This window comes from Drosophila ananassae, assembly GCF_017639315.1.
Source record: "Drosophila ananassae strain 14024-0371.13 chromosome 4 unlocalized genomic scaffold, ASM1763931v2 tig00000054, whole genome shotgun sequence".
Taxonomy (NCBI): domain Eukaryota; kingdom Metazoa; phylum Arthropoda; class Insecta; order Diptera; family Drosophilidae; genus Drosophila; species Drosophila ananassae.
The window spans coordinates 3,172,198-3,196,865 of NW_025319037.1; the positions used below are offsets into that span (position 1 = coordinate 3,172,198).

General features: G+C 39.4%; 1 protein-coding gene across 1 annotated transcript in view; it reads right to left on the reverse strand.

Annotated features, from left to right (window-relative positions):
* LOC6502768 (transcription factor SOX-6) overlaps positions 1-23,993 on the reverse strand; it is a 437,528-nt gene extending 413,535 nt beyond the window's left edge. Inside the window, exon 1 of the mRNA XM_044717619.1 lies at positions 23,715-23,993. The gene's annotated coding sequence lies outside the window, so the exon portion shown is untranslated. The remainder of the gene's footprint in view (positions 1-23,714) is intronic.
* Between the last annotated feature and the right edge of the window lie 675 nt (positions 23,994-24,668).

Below are 24,668 nucleotides of genomic sequence, written 5' to 3' on the forward strand. Positions count from 1 at the left end.
CTTTAAAACTGAGACTAGTTTGTGTAAAAACAGACAGACAAACATAACGACTCAGGAAGTTACCCTGATCTGATCTTTTTAAAGTCGGAGATGTCTCCTTCACTGCGTTGCACACTTTTGACCAAAATTATAATACCATCTGCAAATGTATAAAAAATTTTTTTCGGAGAAAAACTTGACAAACTTTTTCATTTGGGAAATTCCTTAAGAATAGTTTTTCCTGAATAACTTTTGAAAAAAATGTCGGATCGGAATGGTTGAGGTTGGAATAGTCAAATTGATCGACGCAAAATCTGTGTATATAAAAATATTTTTTTTGGTGACACCAATGTTCCATTATTTTCAATTTGGTGAATCAAAAGTATTTTACATTTACGCAAATTTACGTATACAGAAAATTGGTAATTCTTCGGCAAATATAGTGTCTTAACGCCCTAGCTACACACAAGACAATGATGTCGCCGCCTAGCAGACTGCCGTCCGATGTAATAAAATGCCTTGCGCTGAAATTAACACAGATGAAATAACCGTACGGTTAATTGATCCTAGAAAAAAAAATGCAGCGGCATCCATATTGATTGATCCCTGATGAAAAAAAATAGATGGTGATTAACTGAATTATAAAGATGTAACCGGCATAGTTGTACGCCTTACGCAATTCTTTTGATTAAAAATAAAAACGGATCATATCGCCTGTTTGGTCATTGAGATTTTTCAATGACGTTTCATCCAAATAATAATACGAAAAAAGTATTTTTAGAACTTTATAATATCGATTATTTATGGGCGCATATAAAATGAAGTGAGACAAAAGCTCAAATTTATGATGCGTGCGCACTGAGCCAAAGGGCAAGAGCGAGCCCGACTTAGAACATAGGCTGAGCGGAAGCTCGCTAGCTTAATGCTAAAAATAAAGCCGAGCGGCCGAGAAGCTTGCGACTAACAATAGAGATAAGATAAATAAAGATAAGACAAATTATATCTATTATTATACTCTTGCAGAGGGTAATATAATTTTGGTCAAAAGTGTGCAACGCAGTGAAGGAGACATCTCCGACCCTATAAAGTATATATATTCTTGATCAGGCTCACCTCCTGAGTCGATATGAGCATGTCCGTCTGTCTGTCGGTTTCTACGCAATTAGTCTCTCAGTTTTAGAGCTATCGAGTTGAAACTTTGCACACATCCTTTTTTTCCTTGCAGGTAGTATATAAGTCGGAACGGCCGGGATCGGTCGACTTTATCCTTTAGCTGCCATATAACTGATTGATCGGAAATGCCATAACTTTCGTGTTTTTTAAGTTAGACTTAGGACTTAGAGTTAGAGTTAGAGTTGGGACTTTCCACACTTGTTATATTTGGCCAAAATATCTTATGTACAAACTTTCATAAGGATCGGCCGACTATATCGTATAGCTGTCATAGAATAATCAGAATTGGCATAACTTTGTTGTTTTTTAAGTTAGAAAAATGGTCTTGGTACAGATTCTATTTTGGGCAAAATAGTTTGATTTGCCAAATTTCATAAGGATCGGCCGACTATATACTAAAGCTCCCATATAACTGAACGATCGGAAATGGCATTACTTTGGTGTCTTTAAAGCTAGAATGATGGGACTTTCTACGGATTCCATTTTGGGCAATCTTATCTGTTCTGCCTTTCTTAAGGATCGACCGACTATATCCTATAGCCGCCATATAACTGAACGATCGGAAATGGCACAACCTTAACTGCAGGGGTATATCAACTTCGGCTCCGCCCGAAGTTAAATTTCCTTTCTTATTTAAAGTGCGTTTAAGTTTTGTGACTATAAACTGAGCTAACCATCCATAGCCCCAGTAAGCCGAATGCACTTCGGCTTGTTAAACAGGCAGCACCCCAACTATTCCAAACGTTTGATGTAAGAGAGCAATGAGCGCCATTTACACTCAGCTCTTGAACGAAGCAGGCTTATGTCGCATTATTCAGCGTGTTCACTGAAAATGAGGCTTTGACCAAAAATGATTTCCCTTAACAATTCTAACCCTTCCTTATTTTATTAGTTTCATAACCCAAATGAATTATACATTTATCCCATTTTCTATTAAATTCTATAAAGCAAAAACTTTTAACATAAGACATATAGAAAAAATCTGACTGCTAGTATCTCGGTAAAAAGTTTACCAACACATATGTATTTCTGGGAGCAGTCTTCATGGCCAGCTCTACTATAATTGTAAATTTAGTGAATCACAATTTTTTCACTTTAACTCACCCTTAAAAAGCTAATTAGTTTCTGTAACAGTGCAAACCCGCAACCTCGACATTAAGCACAGGAAATTAATAAAGTTAATAAAGTAAATTAATAAATCATTTACACTAAGTTAGAAAACATGAGCAGAAGGGCGGGCTACAACAAAAACATAAGTGAACAAAAAAAGAAAGAATGTAAGTGAAAGTTTTTTCAATATCTCCAAAGGCGTTTAAAGACCTAAGCTATGGGAAAAACGTTATAGATTGAGTTGGCAGTTTCGCTTTAGATTAGTAAAACAAATTTATAAAAGTTAATTGAGTAAAAATTTTAAATTTAACATTTTAAGTGTTACTCCATATGTCCCCATCTATCCCTAAAAATCCTAAAATCACTTTGTTATATTTACCTAAATATCGGTCGTCGTCGGCTGGACCATAATGTGCCCTTGGACGACGCAGAAAACCGGGATCTCGTTTGCACCCCTTTCACGTGTGCGGTGGCAAAGACCACTTTATCCCACCAGTCTTATCCCACGTGTATAAATAAAATGGGAGAACGAAATAGGCAGGTGCTTATTTATTTCAATATGTCTCGAGCGACTGATTATCTTTAATTAAAAAATACCCAACTGAGCCTCTTAAATTTACCTAGCATTTTAACCCGGTTAGCATTGCCGCTTATTAGTTTCAATCAAGACTCGAACCTAAGGTAAAGAAATACATCAATTTTAAGAGTCTTATCGTCAAGGGGTCAGTGAAATAGTCGGTTGACTACGTCACTGCACGTAGAAAGCCTAAGCAATTTATGTTGAATACAAGCCAAAGCCGCAATGCATTGCATTTACCAATTTGGGAAAGTATGTTGCAACATACTTTATAAAGTCAACCAAATTCTCTTTACTTCGTTGTGTATCGTCGCGGCATTCAACTCTGGCGCGTTCTAAAAGGCATAAAGTGTTCTGGCTTTTTCCCAGCTTAATAGAATCTTAGCGTCGCCCTCTTCGTGCTTTCCAGAGCTTAATCTTAGAGTTTGGGTTTTTATCGGAGACCGCAAATGTGAGCGGCTGATGGTCAGTATTCATGTTGATGTCTTTCCGTACAGGTAACGGCGGAGGGTGTCTAACAATCGACAATCAATACAATCGGCAAAACTTCTTCTCATTTGTGACATAGTTTAGCTCTCTGTCCTTCAGCGTTCTCGAAAGCATGGTTATCGGCCTTTTGCTAACTTTACCAGCAAGTATTAACTTTCTACTAATAATACCTAGCGTACACTAAGAACGACATTAACTTATAGGAGTTAAGGGACTTTTTGAATTCTTTTATGGTCCTCACCTTCTCTAACTTCGGTCTGATACCCTCTGTGGAGACAACAAAGCCAAGAAACTCAACACTTGTTCTTCAAAGTAGAGTTTCTTGACCCCTTATGTTAGCATCGTGCAATCTTTTAAGAACTTCACCTAAATCAGAAACATGCTCTTCGTTTTTTGCTAGATAAGTTTTTCAGGCAAAATGGCAAACGGCAGAATTCATATTTTCCACAGTTAACGGAAAAGCCAAGGCCGTCAGGGGGTCAGCCTCAGCGGCTGAAAATAAACAAAAGGAATTTTCGAATGAAAATATAAAATCAATGAGAAATTTGGGAAAAAGTATTGATGTTTAAATGAGAAAAGTCCCAATCCTGTATTCCAATATCTGCATAGCACTGAGAATATTTTGCACCATTCCAGTTACTGTAGCAGAAGGTAAACGTTCGTTCGTAACGTAAAATTTTACGTAGGCAAACGTACAATTTTGTTGGAGAAATTTGCAGATGTGCTTAAAATCATGAAGATTCTAACACCCTCTTTACTTTTTCAGAGTCAGTTTTGCATTTTTTCGCTCGTGAGGTTGTTGTTCTGTTGCTTTGTCTTTCATCATTTGAATTTGAGGTTGTTAATAGTTTTTCATATAATAGTTTTGATTTATTTTTTGTTTATTCCATTGTTTTAAACTTTAATAGGTTCTTTTTATAAGGGTGTATTCTCACGTTTACCATATATGTTTTTAATGTATGGTGCAGGAAGAGGGTAGCGCCATTGAAAGGCGAACAAAATTGATAAAAGATATAGAAGCGAATACTATTAAAAACGGCTATATTGTTGACAAGAGTGAAGTGTCAAAGCGAATTGGATACGTTTTTAAAAGGATTGTAACATTTTGGGAAAATTACAAACGCATGAAAACGTCAATTCTCTAATATCAATCTGGTTCCTTGAATGAAAGATGCGCCGAATCAACATAGACATAATAGTAAGACTTCCTTCAACTTAATAGTTACGTAAAACTTCTGGCGGGGATTACGGATGGGGCAAAGCAATAATTTTATGAAAAATTGCACCACATACAAACATGTGTTTTATATGTGTTTAGAATATTTTTATAGATTTTTGGACAAAATTTCATTGCGATATCACCACCATAAATATTTTTGGCCGCGGCTCCATACAAGCCCAACCACAGCGCATTGGAGTCTGGGCTAGCTCGCAGCATAAATTTCGACTCAGTCATTTCAATGTTTGCTGACCAAAAAGCCCGGAAGGTTTTCTTCCACCGAAACCGATATACCGAAGTGACCATTTGAAGGAAGTTTAACGACACCAAATGTATATTTATTCTAATAAAAATGACCCTTTAATTTTCCACGATAGAATCCATATAATTTCTCTAAATTCATATTATATGAAGAGGTGCCCGTGAACACCCCACGTACCGGGGCACGGATCGGCTCTCGACGGCCCTGTTATCAACTTCCACAAGAGTTGTAAAAAAAATTGCTTTCCCTAGTTTTGAAATTATTACCGAAATACTCGACATTTGGTATTTGTCGGGTGTAGTCTTCGGATGTCATTTTCTAAAGTCTTTTTGTAGGCGAATCTGATATATTGATCTTCTTTCCCTTTTTTCCCGCCACCCATATAGGGTTATTATATGGTGACCTCGATTATCGAATAACACAGTTCTTGATCGGTGATTTTCCCATTTACGAATTCTGTCGCTCCCATAGGAAATTTATACTTTTTTAAGGAAACTTGTTATATGCCAACACTTTCGTGTTAAAGAGCCAAGCATTCAAATTTGAACATATTATTTGCATAATCTTCACCTGATGGGACAACTATCCGTAAATTAACTTGCACTTGTGAAACTGAAGTGCTTAAAAGCTTCCTCACGGTCAAAACACATGTACATACATTGTAAGCCCGGGTACTCCAGAGGAACTAGTGTTAAAATGTATTGTGTTTAGTATAGCTTTTTGTTGCCCCTGTATCTATCAAAAATTATTTTATCTACCCTGCTTATGTCCGTACAACGGTGCTTATGTCCGTACAACGGTTCTTATGTCCGTACAACGGTGCTTATGTCCGTTGTATGGGCATAATAGCGTCATCATCATAGTCAGTTTTCGTTTTTGCATCTATATCGGCCGCCGCGGTCTCGGCTACTTCATTACCCAGCCTATCCTACTAAGGTTGTTTCTGGTCTTCTTGAAAAAAGAGATTCCCTTTCGGTCACCTCTAATCCGGCCTCTATTGCGAAATCACAACTTATGGTTCCCCTGTTGTCGGCTACTTCCAAACGCCTGAGGCATGGATGGATCCTCAGGAAGGGTTTCTTGGCTTATCAGAAGCCGGAAGTTGGTACGCTGCCTCAGTCTTGTGCACCTACATGTTCACCTGCGTTGATAAAGCGAGAAGCCCGCTCACTGACGAAAAATTGACTTTTCCCACCATGCCTAACTTGTGGATCAGAATTTCCTTCATTTCACCCCTGCCGATCATTGTCATGTTGATAGGGCTGTCTGTATATCTTACAGCTGTCATATAACTGGTTAATCGGAAATGGTATTTGGTATTTCGTATTGGTATTTTTTAAGCTAGAAAATTGGACTTTTTAAAGATTTTATTCTGGGCATACTAATCCGATCTGCCATATAACTGAACGATCGCAAATGACACATTCTTGAATTTTTTTTAAGACGCAAGACGGTCGGAAACGCCATTATTGATCGGAAATGCCATTACTTTGTTGATTTTTAATCTAGAAGGATGGGACTTTCTATGGATTCCATTTTGAAATCCAATCGGGAAATCGGATTAGAAATCCATTTCCAATGGGGTATATTTTATTTAATTTATTAAAGGATGCTTATATTTTTAATAAAAGTCTTTCATAAAGACATAACCATCTAACAGACGTATAGAAACTCACTGAACGAATCTTTACAAATAATTTTAACTGGGAAACAGGACAAAGAAACTTTGCACACATCCGTAGTATTTATATACTATTTATATAGGAACGGATGAGATCGGTCGATAGCTCCCATATAACTGATTGATTGTAGATGACACCACTTTGGTGTTTTTTCAGGACGCTTGGTGTTTCCAAAATTGTAATTAGCAAATTAATTTGATGGTGAAATTCTCAAAAGGATCGGCCAATTATATACGATATAATATAAATATAATAATATATGTATGCTGCTATCTACATGCAAGGGTATATTAACTTAGGCTTTTTTTTTACATCACTTGAAGTAAAAATAAAATTTTCGGTTATTTGATCCTTAATTAAAAAAAAAAAAACTAATAACTCGACGTTACTTCCTAAGGAATTTGAACTTGGAAACTGGTTCTAGGGAGCAACGAATTGAAGGGTATGAGGCAAATGAAACTATGCGTCGAGTGAAAACAAAATGTAATTTTTTGGCCTGTGTAGTTTTACAGTTGATAACAGTTGATAATGAACTTAAAAAAAATTGAAATAAAAATGTTTAATGTCCGTAGAAAAAAAAATCATTTTTAAGAATAGAATGTGGTATAACCGGATGGATTTCTAACGCATCCAGCTGACGCCAGCTTTGTTTACGTCCAAAGGCACTAAGGAACCTAACTTTCTAGTTTTATTTAATTGATTCGCATTTACCTGTTATTATTTTGAGTTTGCTGTTTGATTTTTTATCGATGCAAAAAGACAATAGCATCACGATCGACAACACAACTAGTTTCTGTTGCTTTCATCTAGTAAATAAGACGGTTATTTTATCGTGCTAAACCGAAGGTATTTGCAGCGGCTCTTCTTTAAGTAAATACAGACTTTATTTATATAACCTAAAACACGTTTTTCGCAGCTTTTAAAATTGCTTCAAACATAAAAGCTACGCACTAGGGCATTAACTTACAGGTCTACGGAAAAAGCTCCTTATCTAGCAAAGTTTTAAGTGGAATAAGTGGATCTCAATGGGAGTTTGGAATTTTTTATTTGTAAACCTTAAGAATATTTCCAAAAACGGTTAATTTGACGAAATCTGGAAAATTTATTACCTTCTAAACTTACAGACCAAAAAGTATAATTTATATAAAAATAAACTCCAAAATTTTTTGACGAAAAACTTACGAAAAAACAAGAAAGGAAAGCTAACTTCCGGCAGAGCCGGAGTTGATATAACTTTGCAATATTTTCAATAATACTTACAATATTTTCGTCAGTTAAATTGGAGTTTTTAATCTCATATTTTCAAAAAGTTATGGCTATGTAAAACTGTTTCTATGTTCAAAACGTATCTATTGCAGGTTCAGCTGGTTTAGTAAAGCTTTACAGAAATTGTAGATACCCATGACATGAAAATATGAGATTAAAAACTAAAATTTAATTGACGAAAATATTGTTTAACCACCTATAATTAATTAAATAAAATTATTTCGAGTTTTCCCTTAAATTCCAAAAATTAAAACATGGTATGATCTACTGATTTCAATAAGAAAATAAAAATCTTCCATAGAAAAATGTTTGGAGAAAAATCATAGAAGACCAAAAATTAATGTAGAAAATATGAGATTTCAACTTTTGATGAGTATTCCCAAAATATGGTAACTGCTAGACACCATTTTTTAATTTTAGTTGGTACACATACATTTCAAAAATGATAAGTACTAAAAACAATGATGGTCTTAGCCATTACACGGCCTACATAATTCAATTTATGGTAAAATTTGATCAATTTCTTCTATTAGGTGTACCGCGGGATCTGTGGGTGATGGAACCTATATTTGTTCTGGACTTTGGTTTAGGGGGGCTTAAAGGTTATGGAGCAAGTCAAATTATTCGTGGAGGAAAAAAAATTGGAAATTCTCAAACGTAAGCAGAGGAGGAAAAGAGACATGTTTGCGCTTAGTTTTTACAAAGTTATAAAACTGCTTGGGATTGCTGAGTAAACTGAATCCTATAGAATTCTGCGTTATGCACGGTGAAATTGGACCACTGTACAGCCAGATAATTTATGTTTATTGAAAAGTCTACTTATACTATTCTTTAAGTTGTTAAGATGCCTCGTATACCAAAGCGGATTCCTTGAAGCGGACGGATATTTCCACGGCATGCTAAGTTTATATCATCGCATGCCAGTACATCAGACCAATCAAATTCCGAAATTAACTTATTTAATTTCATAAAGTCAACCTTACGAAAGAATCGAACTTTATGAGATTTATGTGTAGACTTAAGGTCAATTAAGGAGTTGTTTTCAATTGAAAGCTCAAGAGTGGGATGATATGGATCCTCAGGGTCAGAAAGGGGCAAAGTTCTGGAAAGAGTAATTCCATCAGGATCAGAAACGAAACATAAGTCCAGCAGCCGACCTAAAGAATTTCTAACGTGGTTAATTTGCCCGAGTGACATGTCAAACATGCCCACAGGGAAGTCGTGGTGGGAGTTAAGCTGTAAAGACGGTGAATTTTCAACATTTGACCATATAAGTTCTGGGATATTGAAGTCACCCAGAGCTATCAGCTGGTCACCATCAGACAGACGATCGAAAACCAAACGAATAGCGGACAAATGTTGCCAGTATGTTGGCGGTTCGGACGAAGGTGGTATGTAAGAACAGGTAATATACAAAAATTGATCGGACAAAGTGATTTTGATGCAGGAATTCAATGTCACCAAACTCTTGTGATTTTACCTCTTCAGAAGCGTGTTTGGAGTCTACAGAGATTAACACTCCTCCTCCTCTTCGCAGAGTTCTATCACATCTAAAAGTGGTGTACCTACTAGGAAAAACTTTGGAGCTTAAGATCTCCGGATTTAACCAAGTTTCTGTAAATACAATAATGTGAGATGAAAAGAAAGAACTATCAGAACACAGTTTGGGAAGTTTACTACTTAACCCTCTTGTATTCTGATAGGTAAGTGTTAGAGAAGACATTAGTTTTTTAAAACTGGCGAAGATGAAGTGGAAGGTTGGTCAGTGGCCGTAACATGCGGGAGTTTTACACCCACAGGTTTGGTTATTTTTTTTTTCACCGTACTTGGCTGATGTTCTTGGATGAAAATATTCTCTGGCCAAAAGCTGGCGGAACAAATCGTCTTAAACATCTGCAAGGGCACACGTATTTTGAAAAATGACGTGTGCTTGGTGTATGAATTTTTAAATTTTGTAATGTCCACCACCTTTATATCGACTTTTGTTTTGGCTTTGATGTAAGCCGAGATATCAATCTCAGAAGTATCAGGGGCAAGCCGGGAAACAAAAATATGTTTCGATGGTGGGATCACCTGCAAGGGTTTTGGTGCCGCCGCAACTAGTACAGCGGCATCAGTACGTACCGGGGGTCCGGACGTTTGTTTGCCCTGTTTGGTGACTGTTACAGGGGTTTGAATTATTGGGTCTGGGATCACTTGAAGCGATGCCACAGAGGACATATCGGACAATCGCTCATTAATCCTGAGATATTCGGAAGCCGAATTTTTCTCAGGTCCGGCCCTTGGGGTGGCCAGAGATATAAGCGGCTGCATAGTTGTCGGCTGAGCAGGCTGAAGATTATTCGCCACAAGCACATCACTAAAAGAGGATTTTTTACGCTTTGGAGACTCGTTTAGTAGTTGAAGACTACTAAACTGTGTATCGAGCGCACAGAGTTGGTCATTGATTTTTCGAAAACCACTAATCAACTCCTTGAAACCGCTTTTAGTCTGCCTCATGAACGATCTCATTTCGTCCTGAACAGCACGAAAACCGTCACAGCAAAAGTGGAGACCAGACCTACGCGAGATTGCATCCGAAACTGAGGCCGTGAACCCGGCACACTTAGCGTGTAAAACGTTTTCATAGAGCCAGCAATGGATGGTAGGCTGGGAAGATGAGATTTTCTTATTACAAGACTTCAATGCACAGACCAATTTAAATTCCATAATTATTAAGATTTTAAATAATTAATTTATTAAAAATTATTTGACTTCAATGCACAGACCAATTAAAATTCCATAATTATTAAGATTTTAAATAATTAATTTATTAAAAATTATTAAAATTTCAATAATTAATTTATTAATAATATTGATGAACCTTGTACCACTGTACCAGGGAAACGAAAGGGGGAGATTAAAGAGAGCAGTTAGTGAGAGTTAGTAAAATGCTAAGAAATAGAGATAAGAATCTTTATTGAGCGAGAAATAGGAGCAATAGAATAGAAGCAACTACGTAAGAGATGAAGAAGAAGAACAGCGCTATGTTTGGAAGAAAAATTTATAAAATTATTATTTTACCTCCAAATATATCACTGCACACTCGAAGCGATACGGATCTATGAATTGCAATATTTTATTATTTTTATTTTTTTTAAGTGAATAGAAATAAACACCGATTGTTTATGCAAATCTAATAAGCAAATTTTATGACAACGCAGTGCGCACAAAAAAACACGTCCGTCCGCTTTGAGATAAAGAGAAGAAGTTGGTCATTGATTTTACAAAAACCACTGATCAACTCCTTGAACCCACTTTTAGTCTGCGAATAGAAATAAACACCGATTGTTTATGCAAATCTAATAAACAAATTTTATGACAACGCAGTGCGCACAAAAAAAACACGTCCGTCCGCTTTGAGATAAAGAGAAGAAGTTGGTTATTGATTTTACAAAAACCACTGATCAACTCCTTGAACCCACTTTTAGTCTGCCTCATGAACGATCTCATTTCGATCTCATAGAGATAAGGATATATATTGAGCGTGAAAAGAAGAAACACAGTAAAAGATGAAGTAGCTGAGCAGGGCTATGCTTGGAACAAAATTAATAAAATTATTATTTTACCTCCACATATACCACTGCACACGCGAAGCGATACGGATCTACAATATGTAACATTTTGTTTTTATAAAGTTAAATAAAAACAAGACAGGAAATCTAACTTCGGGCGGAGCCGAAGTTGATATACCCTTGCAGTTAAGGTTGTGCCATTTCCGATCGTTCAGTCATATGGCGGCTATAGGATATAGTCGGCCTTTATGAAATTCGGCAAATCAGATTATTTTGTACAAAATATAATCTGTACTAAGTCCCATCTTTCTAACTTAAAAAACAACAAAGTTATGCCAATTCCGATCGTTGAATGACAGCTATAGGATATAGTCAGCCGATCCTTATGAAATTTTGTACATAAGGTATTTTGGCCAAATATACCATGTGTGGTTTGGGATTTGCCCTCTAACTTAAAAAGCACCAAACTTATGGCATTTCGGATCAATCAGTTATATGGCAGCTATAGGATATAGTCGACCGATTCCGGCTTATATACTACCTGCAAGCAAAAGAACGATGAGTTTAAAGTTTCAACTCGATAGCTGTAAAACTGAGAGACTAGTTTGCGTAGAAACAGACAGACAGACGGATAGACAGACATGCTCATATCGACTCAGGAGGTGATCCTGATCAAGAATATATATAGGGTTAAAGATGTCTCCTTCACTGCGTTGCACACCTATGACTAAAATTATAATACCCTCTGCGTATATTATTATACGTAAATTATTGTAATTATGCGTAAATTATTATACCCTCAGGGTATAATAAACAACGAAAGTTTAAAGTTAACAAAGAGATTTTATAAAAACGCAGTGCGCACAAAAAATACTCTTCCGTCCGCTTTAAGATAAAGAGAGGAAGTGATTGGTAACTTTTAACGTTTTTTTTTCTTCCGATATTCTACGCCCATCACTGCATAATTTTCTGCTAATTTTAACAAGTGGCGCAAGAACGAGTGGTTCGAAATCATAATTTTCTGCAACAACAACGGCTAATTTCAAAGTGGGCGGCAACAACAAGTGGTTCGAAATCGCGATGTTGAGAGGGCCTCTTTGTTCAGCTTCTTAGCTTTTTTCGATAGACCGCCCACTGCGAGGTTGACTTTGTAGCGAATGGAGAGAATGTTTGTTTAAATTTTGCATTGCTGCGCGGTCGCCGCGCCGAGTTCCAGACTACACTCTGTCTGTATCTTTACCTGTCACTGGCTTCGTTCGGAGACTGGTCACTACAATGTCCAATTTGGATATTAAGGTAAATACATGTGTAATATGTGAAGCTATGCATTTGGGATATGCGGCCACTTGCAGCAGTACCTTTACCATTATCTGTACCTTTACCATTACCGGCCAGCCGTCTAATTCATACTATGGACCGAATTGATCATAGATGACTAGGGCTCTTATAATAGCTTGAAAGTTGAAATCCAAAATATACCGGGAATGAGAACTAACTCCCGCATGGTGCTCTTGAATCCTTCGTCTGCGATTTGGATATAATCTTTCTTGTGGCAACGCGGTTCAATAGCTACTTTAGTTCCTCCGAGTTCTTTGAGCACAACTTGTATAAAGTATTTCGGAAAGACCGTGATGCATCCAGCACCCATCGTGAGCGGGGAGGCAGTGATCATCGCGATCTGTCGATCTCTGCAGGCCACGTTGGTTAGCCCTCTGGTTATCGACCCTCTAGTGGATTAGCAAGCTGTTTCAATCTAAGGCCCCTTCATCCGTGCATGCCACTCTGCAATGTTGTCCAATCCCATGAATTAGTCGTTTGGATGATATCTTTAATATAGGCCTCTCCCAAATAAACGTTATTATACCCTTGCAGAGGGTATTATGATTTCGGTCAAAAGTGTGCAACGCAGTGAAGGAGACATCTCCGACCCTATAAAGTATATATATTCTTGATAAGGATCACCTCCTGAGTCGATATAAGCATGTCCATCTGTCCGTCGGTCCGTCTGTCTGTCTGTCCGTCTGTCTGTCGGTTTTACGCAAACTAGTGTCTCAGTTTTAGAGCTATCGAGTTGAAACTTTGCACACATTCTTTTTTCCTTGCAGGTAGTATATAAGCCGGAACGGCCGGGATCGGTCGACTATAAAATATTTTATTTACAAAATTTCATAAGGATCGGCCGACTATATCCTATAGCTTTATTGAAATTAGTTGCTGGTGCAATCACTCGAGTTCTTCATCTGTCACAACCAAAGGCAGAGCAAAAAACTAAACGCGGCGAACTTGCCACAGACGCTTGTAGCACATTCTTTTTTAAGTACATAAGAAAAAAACAGTTACAGATAAATTCAGTGTGCCCAATTATTGATAAAAAATGTGACCGTTCATCAACATCCCGGCCTCCCCTGAATCACTGTTTCGGAATTTGGTAATAGGGCGATCTTGACAATTGAACGGGTTGTTTCTCCAGGAGTCCTGAGTCGTACAGCGCGGACCATTCCATCCTTCCCTGGATATGTTTCGATGACTCTTGCGAGAGCCCATGCTGCTGGCGGTGTGTGAGAATCCTTAAGGAGCACGATGTCATCTTTGGTAATGTTGATAGATTTGTTGGCCGATGCTGAAGTGATGTAAGATATTCAATGTGCCATTGTTTCCAGAAGCCTTGCAGCATAGCTTGAGTCTGTTGCCAATAATCCAAACGGTTGATTGGTACATGTACTAGATCGCCTTCTGGTACTGTCGTGTATGGACGACCAATGGGGAAGAGTGCTGGCGACAGATAGTTGACCTCAGTGTCCGAAGTTGAGAATAGTGGACGTGAGTTGACCACAGCTTCTATTTGGGCGAGAAGAGTGTGCCTTTTCTCAAAAGTGAGGACATTCTTGCCAATGACTCTATAAAGGTGCAATTTGACAGAGCGCATTCCCATTTGCCACCCTAGTGTGGTGCATGTGGGGGAATGAAATTCCAGTTAATTCTTTCGTCTGCCAGGCCTCCAGTATAGTGTTGTTGTGTTCGTCTGACTTCAGAAGAGTTTGCATTTCGTTTAATGCTCTTTTTGCCCCGATGAAGGTTCGCCCGTTATCGCTATACATTTGCGATCATTTTCCGCGGCGAGAGATGAATCGTCTGAGTGCCGCCAAGAATGTGTCGGTTGTAAGATCTGTAGCCAATTCCAAATGCAAGGCAGCAGTGGCTAGGCATACGAACTGACAAATGTAACCTTTTTCTTGCGTGGACTTCGTCCCTTGTGAACCTTGATGGTGATTGGCCCGGCATAGTCGCAGCCAGTGTTTGCAAACGGGAATGCCTGCCGAACTCGGTCAGACGGCACACCTGACATGAATTGGTGATATGTGTGTTGCCGTTGTTTAAAGCATTTTAGACAGTCATGCGTGATATTTCGAATGAGGTTTCGTGCGCCAAATACCCAGTAGCGTTGGCGGGCGATCACGAATAACTCCGATACACCAGGATGTAAGTGAATCCGGTGCTCATCTTCCAGAATGAGCTTCGTTATGCATTGAGATTTGGGCAGAATTATTGGACGCTGCACATCCGCTGGCAGTTCTGAGTTACCTAAGCGACCACCCACTAGCAGGAGTCCATGTTTGTCGATTTGCGGTGAGAGGCTGCCCAATTTTGATTTTTGCCCCAAATCTTGCTGGTTGAGGAGTCGTTTGTAGTCAGCTTGGAATTCGTCTTGAGCATGGCACAGGTACAGGATTAGTGCGTCATGGATTTCCTCAAATGTCAGCGTAGCGGTGTTGGATTTTATGCGATTGCGTCGGATGAACTTGAGAACGTAGGCGAGAATACGAAGTAGCTTTGCCCAATAGTGAGGTTTCAGTGTTGGATGTTCTCATAGTTGTGAATGCAGAACCTTTTACTTCAGCCTGAACTTGTTCTTTTGAAATAAAACTAGAATGTGGAGGGTTAGGTGTTTTTACCCATTCAGCTTCGGTTGAGTATAGCCAGTGTGGCCCTTTCGACCATAGGTTGTGGTTTACTAAGTCAGCAGCTAGCATGCCCCTTGAATCGCAGTCAGCAGGGATGTCATCTGATTTGACATGATGCCAGAATGATGATGAGGATTTCGGCAGTGTGGTTTGCGACGAAAGTCTTCAGTTTGGCAGGTATGTGCGAGAGCTAAGCCAAAACCATGGCAGAGTCGCACCAGGCGTGAACAGTGACGTTGTACTTTTTCAGTGCAGTTTTGACTGAGTTGATGAGTCGACTTAGTAGCAGTGCGCCGCACAATTCCAGGCGTGGAAGTGATTGTGTTTTGAGCGGTGCAACACGAGTCTTTGCAGCTATAAGAGTAACCTGTTTGTTACCATCAGGGAGAGTGACTCTACTGTAAACGACAGCGGCGTAGGCTTTAATAGATGCGTCAGAGAAGGCGTGCAATTCGATTGTGTCAGTAGAGTTGCCAATGTAGCGTGGAACCTCAATTTGATTGAGCGTGTTGATATCGTGCTTGCATTTGAGATACCAATCTTCCAGGTTGAGCGGTAGCGGGCTGTCCCAGTCTAAGTTGAGAACCCAAAGTTCTTGGAACAGGATTTTGAATTGAATAACCGTTGGAGCCAGCAATCCAAGTGGGTCGAAAATGCGAGACACGTCTGATAAAACTTGCCGTTTTGTAATCTTTCCCTCGCTGGGCAAAGATTATTTGTATGCCAATGTGTCCGTGTGCGGTTGCCAATGAATTCCCAAAACCTTGTTCGTAGTTTCGAGTGGACTGTATGATGTGTTGTTTCTGATTGTTGTCTCAGGGTCGACAACGCGGTTGCTGTTGGAAATCCATTTTACAAGTTCGAGTTGAGCACATGACATTAGTTGAGTTAGTTCTTGTTTGTATTGTAGAAGCTTCTCCTCGGTGTCAGCTCGTCAGCAACATAGAAATCTTCAAGAAGAATGTGCGCAGTTGGATACAAATGTTGGTAGTCTCTGGCTAGTTGCTCAAGAACCCGTACAGCTAGAAATGGTGCACACGCAGTGCCATAGGTTACAGTGCAGAGTTGGTAATGTAGAAGTGGAGCTGAAGGATGTTCTCTCCAAACGATACGTTGATAGTTGCGGTGATGCTTGTTGATCCAGGTTTGCCTGAACATCTTGATAATGTCCGCAGAAAAAACGTATTTATGTATACGAAAGCGTACGCATACATCGAACAGGTTTCGTTGAATGCTCGGCCCAACGTTCGGTGTCGTTTAAAGATTGACCTGAAGAATCTTGGAATGAACCGTCAAAAACTACTCGTAGTTTCTTTCCAAGTACAGGGTGATGTGGCATGTAGAATACTGAATATCACATTGAATATCTTACAATGTGCCATTGTTTCCAGAAGCCTTGCAGCATAGCTTGAGTCTGTTGCCAATAATCCAAACGGTTGATTGGTACATGTGATAGATCGCCTTCTGGTACTGTCGTGTATGGACGACCAATGGGGAAGTGTGCTGGCGACAGATAGTTGACCTCAGTGTCCGAAGTTGTGAATAGTGGACGTGAGTTGACCACAGCTTCTATTTGGGCGAGAAGAGTGTGCCTTTTCTCAAAAGTGAGGACATTCTTGTCTGACTTCAGAAGAGTTTGCATTTCGTTTAATGCTCTTTTTGCCCCGATGAAGGTTCGCCCGTTGTCGCTATACATTTGCGATCATTTTCCGCGGCGAGAGATGAATCGTCTGAGTGCCGCCAAGAATGTGTCGGTTGTAAGATCTGTAGCCAATTCCAAATGCAAGGCAGCAGTGGCTAGGCATTCGAACTGACAAATGTAACCTTTTTCTTGCGTGGACTTCGTCCCTTGTGAACCTTGAGGGTGATTGGCCCGGCATAGTCGCAGCCAGTGTTTGCAAACGGGAATGCCTGCCGAACTCGGTCAGACGGCACACCTGACATGAATTGGTGATGTGTGTGTTTCAGTCATGCGTGATATTTCGAATGAGGTTTCGTGCGCCAAATACCCAGTAGCGTTGGCGGGCGTTCACGAATAACTCCGATACACCAGGATGTAAGTGAATCCGGTGCTCATCTTCCAGAATGAGCTTCGTTGTGCATTGAGATTTGGGCAGAATTATTGGACGCTGCACATCCGCTGGCAGTTCTGAGTTACCTAAGCGACCACCCACTAGCAGGAGTCCATGTTTGTCGATTTGCGGTGAGAGGCTGCCCAATTTTGATTTTTGCCCCAAATCTTGCTGGTTGAGGAGTCGTTTGTAGTCAGCTTGGAATTCGTCTTGAGCATGGCACAGGTACAGGATTAGTGCGTCATGGATTTCCTCAAATGTCAGCGTAGCGGTGTTGGATTTTATGCGATTGCGTCGGATGAACTTGAGAACGTAGGCGAGAATACGAAGTAGCTTTGCCCAATAGTGAGGTTTCAGTGTTGGATGTTCTCATAGTTGTGAATGCAGAACCTTTTACTTCAGCCTGAACTTGTTCTTTTGAAATAAAACTAGAATGTGGAGGGTTAGGTGTTTTTACCCATTCAGCTTCGGTTGAGTATAGCCAGTGTGGCCCTTTCGACCATAGGTTGTGGTTTACTAAGTCAGCAGCTAGCATGCCCCTTGAATCGCAGTCAGCAGGGTTGTCATCTGATTTGACATGATGCCAGAATGATGATGAGGATTTCGGCAGTGCGGTTTGCGACGAAAGTCTTCAGTTTGGCAGGTATGTGCGAGAGCTAAGCCAAAACCATGGCAGAGTCGCACCAGGCGTGAACAGTGACGTTGTACTTTTTCAGTGCAGTTTTGACTGAGTTGATGAGTCGACTTAGTAGCAGTGCGCCGCACAATTCCAGGCGTGGAAGTGATTGTGTTTTGAGCGGTGCAACACGAGTCTTTGCAGCTATAAGAGTAACCTGTTTGTTACCATCAGGGAGAGTGACTCTACTGTAAACGACAGCGGCGTAGGCTTTAATAGATGCGTCAGAGAAGGCGTGCAATTCGATTGTGTCAGTAGAGTTGCCAATGTAGCGTGGAACCTCAATTTGATTGAGCGTGTTGATATCGTGCTTGCATTTGAGATACCAATCTTCCAGGTTGAGCGGTAGCGGGCTGTCCCAGTCTAAGTTGAGAACCCAAAGTTCTTGGAACAGGATTTTGAATTGAATAACCGTTGGAGCCAGCAATCCAAGTGGGTCGAAAATGCGAGACACGTCTGATAAAACTTGCCGTTTTGTAATCTTTCCCTCGCTGGGCAAAGATTATTTGTATGCCAATGTGTCCGTGTGCGGTTGCCAATGAATTCCCAAAACCTTGTTCGTAGTTTCGAGTGGACTGTATGATGTGTTGTTTGTGATTGTTGTCTCAGGGTCGACAACGCGGTTGCTGTTGGAAATCCATTTTACAAGTTCGAGTTGAGCACATGACATTAGTTGAGTTAGTTCTTGTTTGTATTGTAGAAGCTTCTCCTCGGTGTCAGCTCGTCAGCAACATAGAAATCTTCAAGAAGAATGCGCGCAGCAGTTGGATACAAATGTTGGTAGTCTCTGGCCAGTTGCTCAAGAACCCGTACAGCCAGAAAAGGTGCACACGCATTGCCATAGGTTACAGTGCAGAGTTGGTAATGTAGAAGTGGAGCTGAAGGATGTTCTCTCCAAACGATACGTTGATAGTTGCGGTGATGCTTGTTGATCCAGGTTTGCCTGAACATCTTGATAATGTCCGCAGAAATTTTTATGTTCGTATTTATGTATGCGAAAGCGTACGCATACATCGAACAGGTTTCGTTGAATGCTCGGCCCAACGTTCGGTGTCCTTTAAAGATTGACCTGAAGAATCTTGGAATGAACCGTCAAAAACTACTCGTAGTTTCTTTCCAAGTACAGGGTGATGTGGCATGTAGAATACCCTTCCATCGTTGGTGAGAATTTCGTCAGGGTTCAATTGGCGCATGTGACCTAGAGAAATATACTCTTGAATAAATTGTACATACCGTGAGTGTAGATTTGTGCCTCTATGTAGACGGCGCTCCACAGAAGAAAAGCGAAAATGCTCTTCAACCTTAACATTTTCAGGATCATGGTGAGTGTTGATTTGGGAGTCCTCGATTTCCCAAAACCTTTGTTAAGTAGCATGGATATCGACTGTAGACAAAAATTACGTGGTGATTGATGGATTTTGATACGCAATCGATGTGATAACCCATCCGAAGATTGATGAAATACCTATTATTTTGCATTGCGCATCCAGCTTCCTGTTGCCGGTTAAAATAGCCCATACAGAATCGGTGCCTAGTAGAACGTCTATAGGAGATGCCGAGTTGAATTCAGTGTCTGCAAGCGGAATCCCATTGAAGATCTCAAGCGCAGATGCATCGATGTTGTCCCTTGCCAGCGTAGATATGATTTTTCCTAGAATATGACCTTTTACTTGTAGCGAGTGATCAGAAACTTGAGACTTGTGAGTGTGCTGACTCCCCTCGTGGTACAGCCTTGATTGAAGAAATGCCGGAAATGAGAATTCGGCCAGGAACCCGACTAAGCCTTAATACAGCGTTCCGATACATATGATAACTCCGAGCTCGTGTCGAGTAGCACCCGGCAGTTTGTGTATGTACCTTGAGAGTTGCGGATGTGTACCAATGCAGTCGGCAATGTGCATGTTCGTCCTACTTGCCCATGTGGCAACAGGGTTGGCGTGAGTAGTGCCTGTGACATGTGACTCGCAGTCACCGATGTTGTGTCTGGATCCTTGCGATCGCTTGAAGACGTGGTTGTGATTTGACCCTCGTTGGTCTGCATAGCATGCGTGTGTATGAGTGTGTGGTGTCTGCTGCCACACTGCTGACAGTTGTACTTTGAGCTACAGTTTGATGACCTGTGACCGGGTTTGAGACAGATAGAACAGGGAGATTTGTGCTTTACAAAAGAATGGCGTTGATCGATAGACAAACCAATGAATTGAGGACACTTAGACAGTTGATGCCCATCCGCATTACAATTTACGCATTTAGTCAGCGCAGCAGTTACCATGGCTCTGCTTGACTTCTTGTTGTTACCACCCTGTTTTGGTACAGGATCGCTTTGACACAGCTCAAATTCTTCACATCGTACGTCCAGGAACTTGAAGAACTCTTCGACTCTTGGTGAATTTGAAGCACGGCTTGCATCTACCCATTTGCGGCGTGACTCTGGATCGATTTTATTCAGCAATAAATGGATTACCCAGCAGTCTCGGTCCATATGGCCAATGGAGTCCAATGCACGGATGACCTCATTTGCACCATCTGATACGCTACGCAATATGGATACCTCTCCATTGTTAGTTGATGGTAGTTCCATAACGGTGACCAACAGGTTGTGAATAATTTGACGTAGTCGATCGAATCTCTCGTTGAGGCGCTCCCAAGCGTTGTCATATGCGGTCTCAGAAATCGGATTTTCGATGTCGAAACTAGGCTCAGATCCAACCCTAACGGTTGGCGGTTGGCGGTTTGTGATTAGTAAAAATCAACCTCTGACATCATTCTTTCATTTGTTATGGTGGTTTGGCAGCTGACTCTGATAAGGGTCTTTCAAACATTTTTGCTAATTATTTTGCCTCAAACCTGGGGCCAAACCGCTCTTGTGGTGAGCAGGAAACAAAATGAGTTCTAATTTACTTGAGTGGCTGCTGGACCCATTTGTCAAATTTTTCCTTCTTCCTTTAAGATTTGTGGAGCTTCATATTTGTACACTGGAAGATCGACGTACTGTGGCAGCATTGATGTTTGTTAATAATATTGTTTCCTACGACATTTATTGCTCTATGCTACTGGGGCTTATCAACATTATTGTGCCCTCGAGAGATTTTCAAACATTTGTTCCCTTTCCTATTATATGTCGTATTATATGTCCTATTATGATCGAGCGGGCTCAATATTTTTTCAATTCCTTACCACCTAGCCTCCGAAGTATTAAGGGGCTTACTGGTTAGAATTTTTTAAGTAGTATATAAGTTAGATTATATAGTAGCCATGTAAGAATATAAATTCATTGGCGGGAATAAATATATAAATAAATTATGTTTCTTGTTTACGCACTGGGAGTTTCAACCCCGACCTCAAGAGCATCGCGGTGACAAACTGAAAGTTTATCTAAAAATATTTTTGCTTTTGATTAAAAAATTAAAAAATAAATACATTTTTGCTTCTGTAGTGTCTAGTATATAAGACCCAGCGCGTTTTCTAGCGATGGGGCCGCACGCTATACCACTCAGCTATACAAGCTTCAGTAAGCTACAAAAACTTTATTAAACTCTCTGAGTTCCAACCCCGATCTCAAGAGCATCGCGCTGACAAACGGAAAGTTTATCGAAAAATATTTTTACTTTTGATTAAAAAATTAAAAAATAAATACATTTTTGCTTCTGTAGTGTCTAGTATATAAGACCCAGCGCGTTTTCTAGCGATGGAGTCGCACGCTATACCACTCAGCTATACAAGCTTCAGTAAGCTACACAAACTTTATTAAACTCTCTGAAATTGCGGAAAACTGCAAGGGTATAATAACTTCGGCTGGGGCCGAAATTAATCTTTCTCGTTTCCTTACTTACTAATTTAATTAACTTTAAAATATATGGGGAAATGCAAAGACTATCATTCAAGCAGAAAAATAGTATAATCTTCACTTTTTTATGAACACCCTTTAAATTGTGAGAAACTTTAAAAAAATGTTTGCTTTTACATAAACTTGAAAATTCAAGAAAGGAAAGCTAACTTCGGATGGAGCCGAAGTTGATATACCCTGGCAGTTAAGGTTGTGCCACTTCCGATCGTTCATTTATATGGCAGCTATAGGATATAGTGGGCCGATCGTTATGAAATTCGGCAAATCAGATTATTTTGTCCAAAATTGAATCTGTACCAAGTCCTTTCTAACTTGAAAAACAACAAAGTTTTGCCGATTCCGAACGTTCTATGACAGCTGTAGGATATAGTCGGCCGATCCTTATGAAATTTTATAGATAAGATATTTTGGCTAAATATAACATGTGTGGAAAGTCCCAACTTAAAAAACTTTAAAGAAATGGCATTTCCGATCAATCAGTTATATGGCAGCTATAGGATATAGACGACCGATCCCGGCCTTTCTTGCTCGGACTTGTTTGCTAAGAAACAGACAAACGAACAGACGGACATGCTTATATCGACTCAGGAGGTGTCTCCTTCACTGCGTTGCACACTTTTTACCAAAATTATAATACCCTTTGCAAGGATATACAAATATTGGAGTAAGACATCAAAGATGTTTCAATATATCACGTGTTTCATAGGGGGGGTTTTGTTCATATCATGCGTTATCATTGTAAGGGGGGAATGAGGTAAATAAACCTAAAATAAGTATTACGTAATACTTGAACGGCCCCTTTGGTATTTCTTCAAAAATACCATTTGTGTAATTTTCGATTGTTCAGTTTTTTGGCAGCTATAGGATATAGCCGTATGGTCCTTATGAAATTTAGTGGATCGGTTTAGGTTGCCCAAAATAGAGTTTCAAGTCAAAATCTTCAAGCTTAAAAAACACCAAAGTTATGCCGTTTTCAATAGCACCTCTGGGGTATAAAAAACTTACTAAGTTTCTCGAATTATACGTTTAATAAAAGAATTTTACATTTTATATGAACATATGTATGTAACTGCCTTCAGATACATACATACTTACATACGTACATACCTAATCTTACGTATGAACATAATGCGTACTCAAAAAACCAGTCCAGTCAGAGCCATCTCACACAATCTGCAACTACTTAGAGCGAGATGAAATATTTTTCCTTTTGGGTTCACTCCAAGCAATGCGAATTTCAATTCCTGTTCCGATTTCAGACAGTACCCGTAAGACGCACAAGCACTTAAAAACTACAACATTCAAAGATTACGTGGTGCACCTGTTGAGACCATCGCTTGTGTGCAGCACCAGACGGGAGCAACAAACTACGTTAAGTCATACCAGTGCGGAAAAAGACATCGCATCATTGACAAAAAGCTACATATATATGTATGTATATTTATATGTATATACATATATTGTTTTTAAGCCTTAAATGAACAAGAAATATACTTACCGATATAAATAACACCCTTATAAAAATGTTTGTAAGGAATATTGTAAGAATTTTATTTTATGACTAGAGAGTTGAGGTTTTGAAATTTTTATATGGCACGTTTGCTAAAATTACTTGTTTGCCGTCACATTAAAATCGCAGGGTCGCAGATATCGCAGGGATAACATATAACAAGTTTTGAGGCTAAATATTTATTACAAATGTTTAAATCGACACAATAAAATTATAAGACTAATAAATTTGTACCGAATAAGCAAAAAAGCGGTCTTTAAAACATTATTCAATTTGGTTAAGCTGTCTGTTGATTATTGATTGTATTATTCTAATGAAAGGTTTTTTTTTACGTACATAAAAAATTATCCTCATATGGTATTCAAATTGATACAATATTCATGGATCATATAAAATATTTAAAATTGGGCATCTAACAATTGTTAATTCCGAAAAACCTAAGCCTCGTAGATTTGGCACGCAAACACGATTCGTATACCGCATAGTGAGACGGTGGCTCATACCAAAAGTGCGATGTCCATACAACCGTAAATGAGACAGCAAAACGCGATTTTAAAGCACAAATGCGTGGCGATTGGTGCACCTGACAGCGCGCCCGTCTTTACTTTAAATGAAACCCAATGATATTGTTTTTCTTTATAATTCACATTTACTCGATTTTTTCAAGTGTCTTTAGTTCGTGCATTTGGTTCGGGAATTCATGGTTCGTGACTTTCATTCGTTTTGAACATTCTCGGCCTGTCGAGCAAGGTTGTGTATTGTGTAGTTGCGTTCGAACGAGAGGTGACTATAGGATCTCCTGATTACCTCTAGCTCAACACGACACGTTGCATCTTGAACGATATTACAAAATGTTGTCTTGCCCCGTCATACTGCACAATACGCAACATGTTGCGTCAAGAGAATGGCCCTGTGTTCAACCAGTTCTCCTTATATTAAGAGAACTGGTTGCACACGTGCTAAGAGAAACAAAGTGCCGGTCAGTAAATGAGTACACAACAAGCAGGCAGCCAATGATTTCGTATCAACTGAACCTTCGTATCCAATCACTTTTGACAGCATTGTAAAAACGCCCACTATGTACTTGCTCCCTCACAATTTCTCAAGAATTTCATCAATTGTTTTGATGTAAAACTTTTTTAAGTGGGACACGGCTTACCGAAACTCAACATAAACTGAACAAATATTCATGCTATGAAATTAATATATTTTTTAATATTAATTAAAATGTATTAAAAGGTAAAAAATTTATAAAAAAAATTATAGCATCACTTTACAAAAAATTATAAA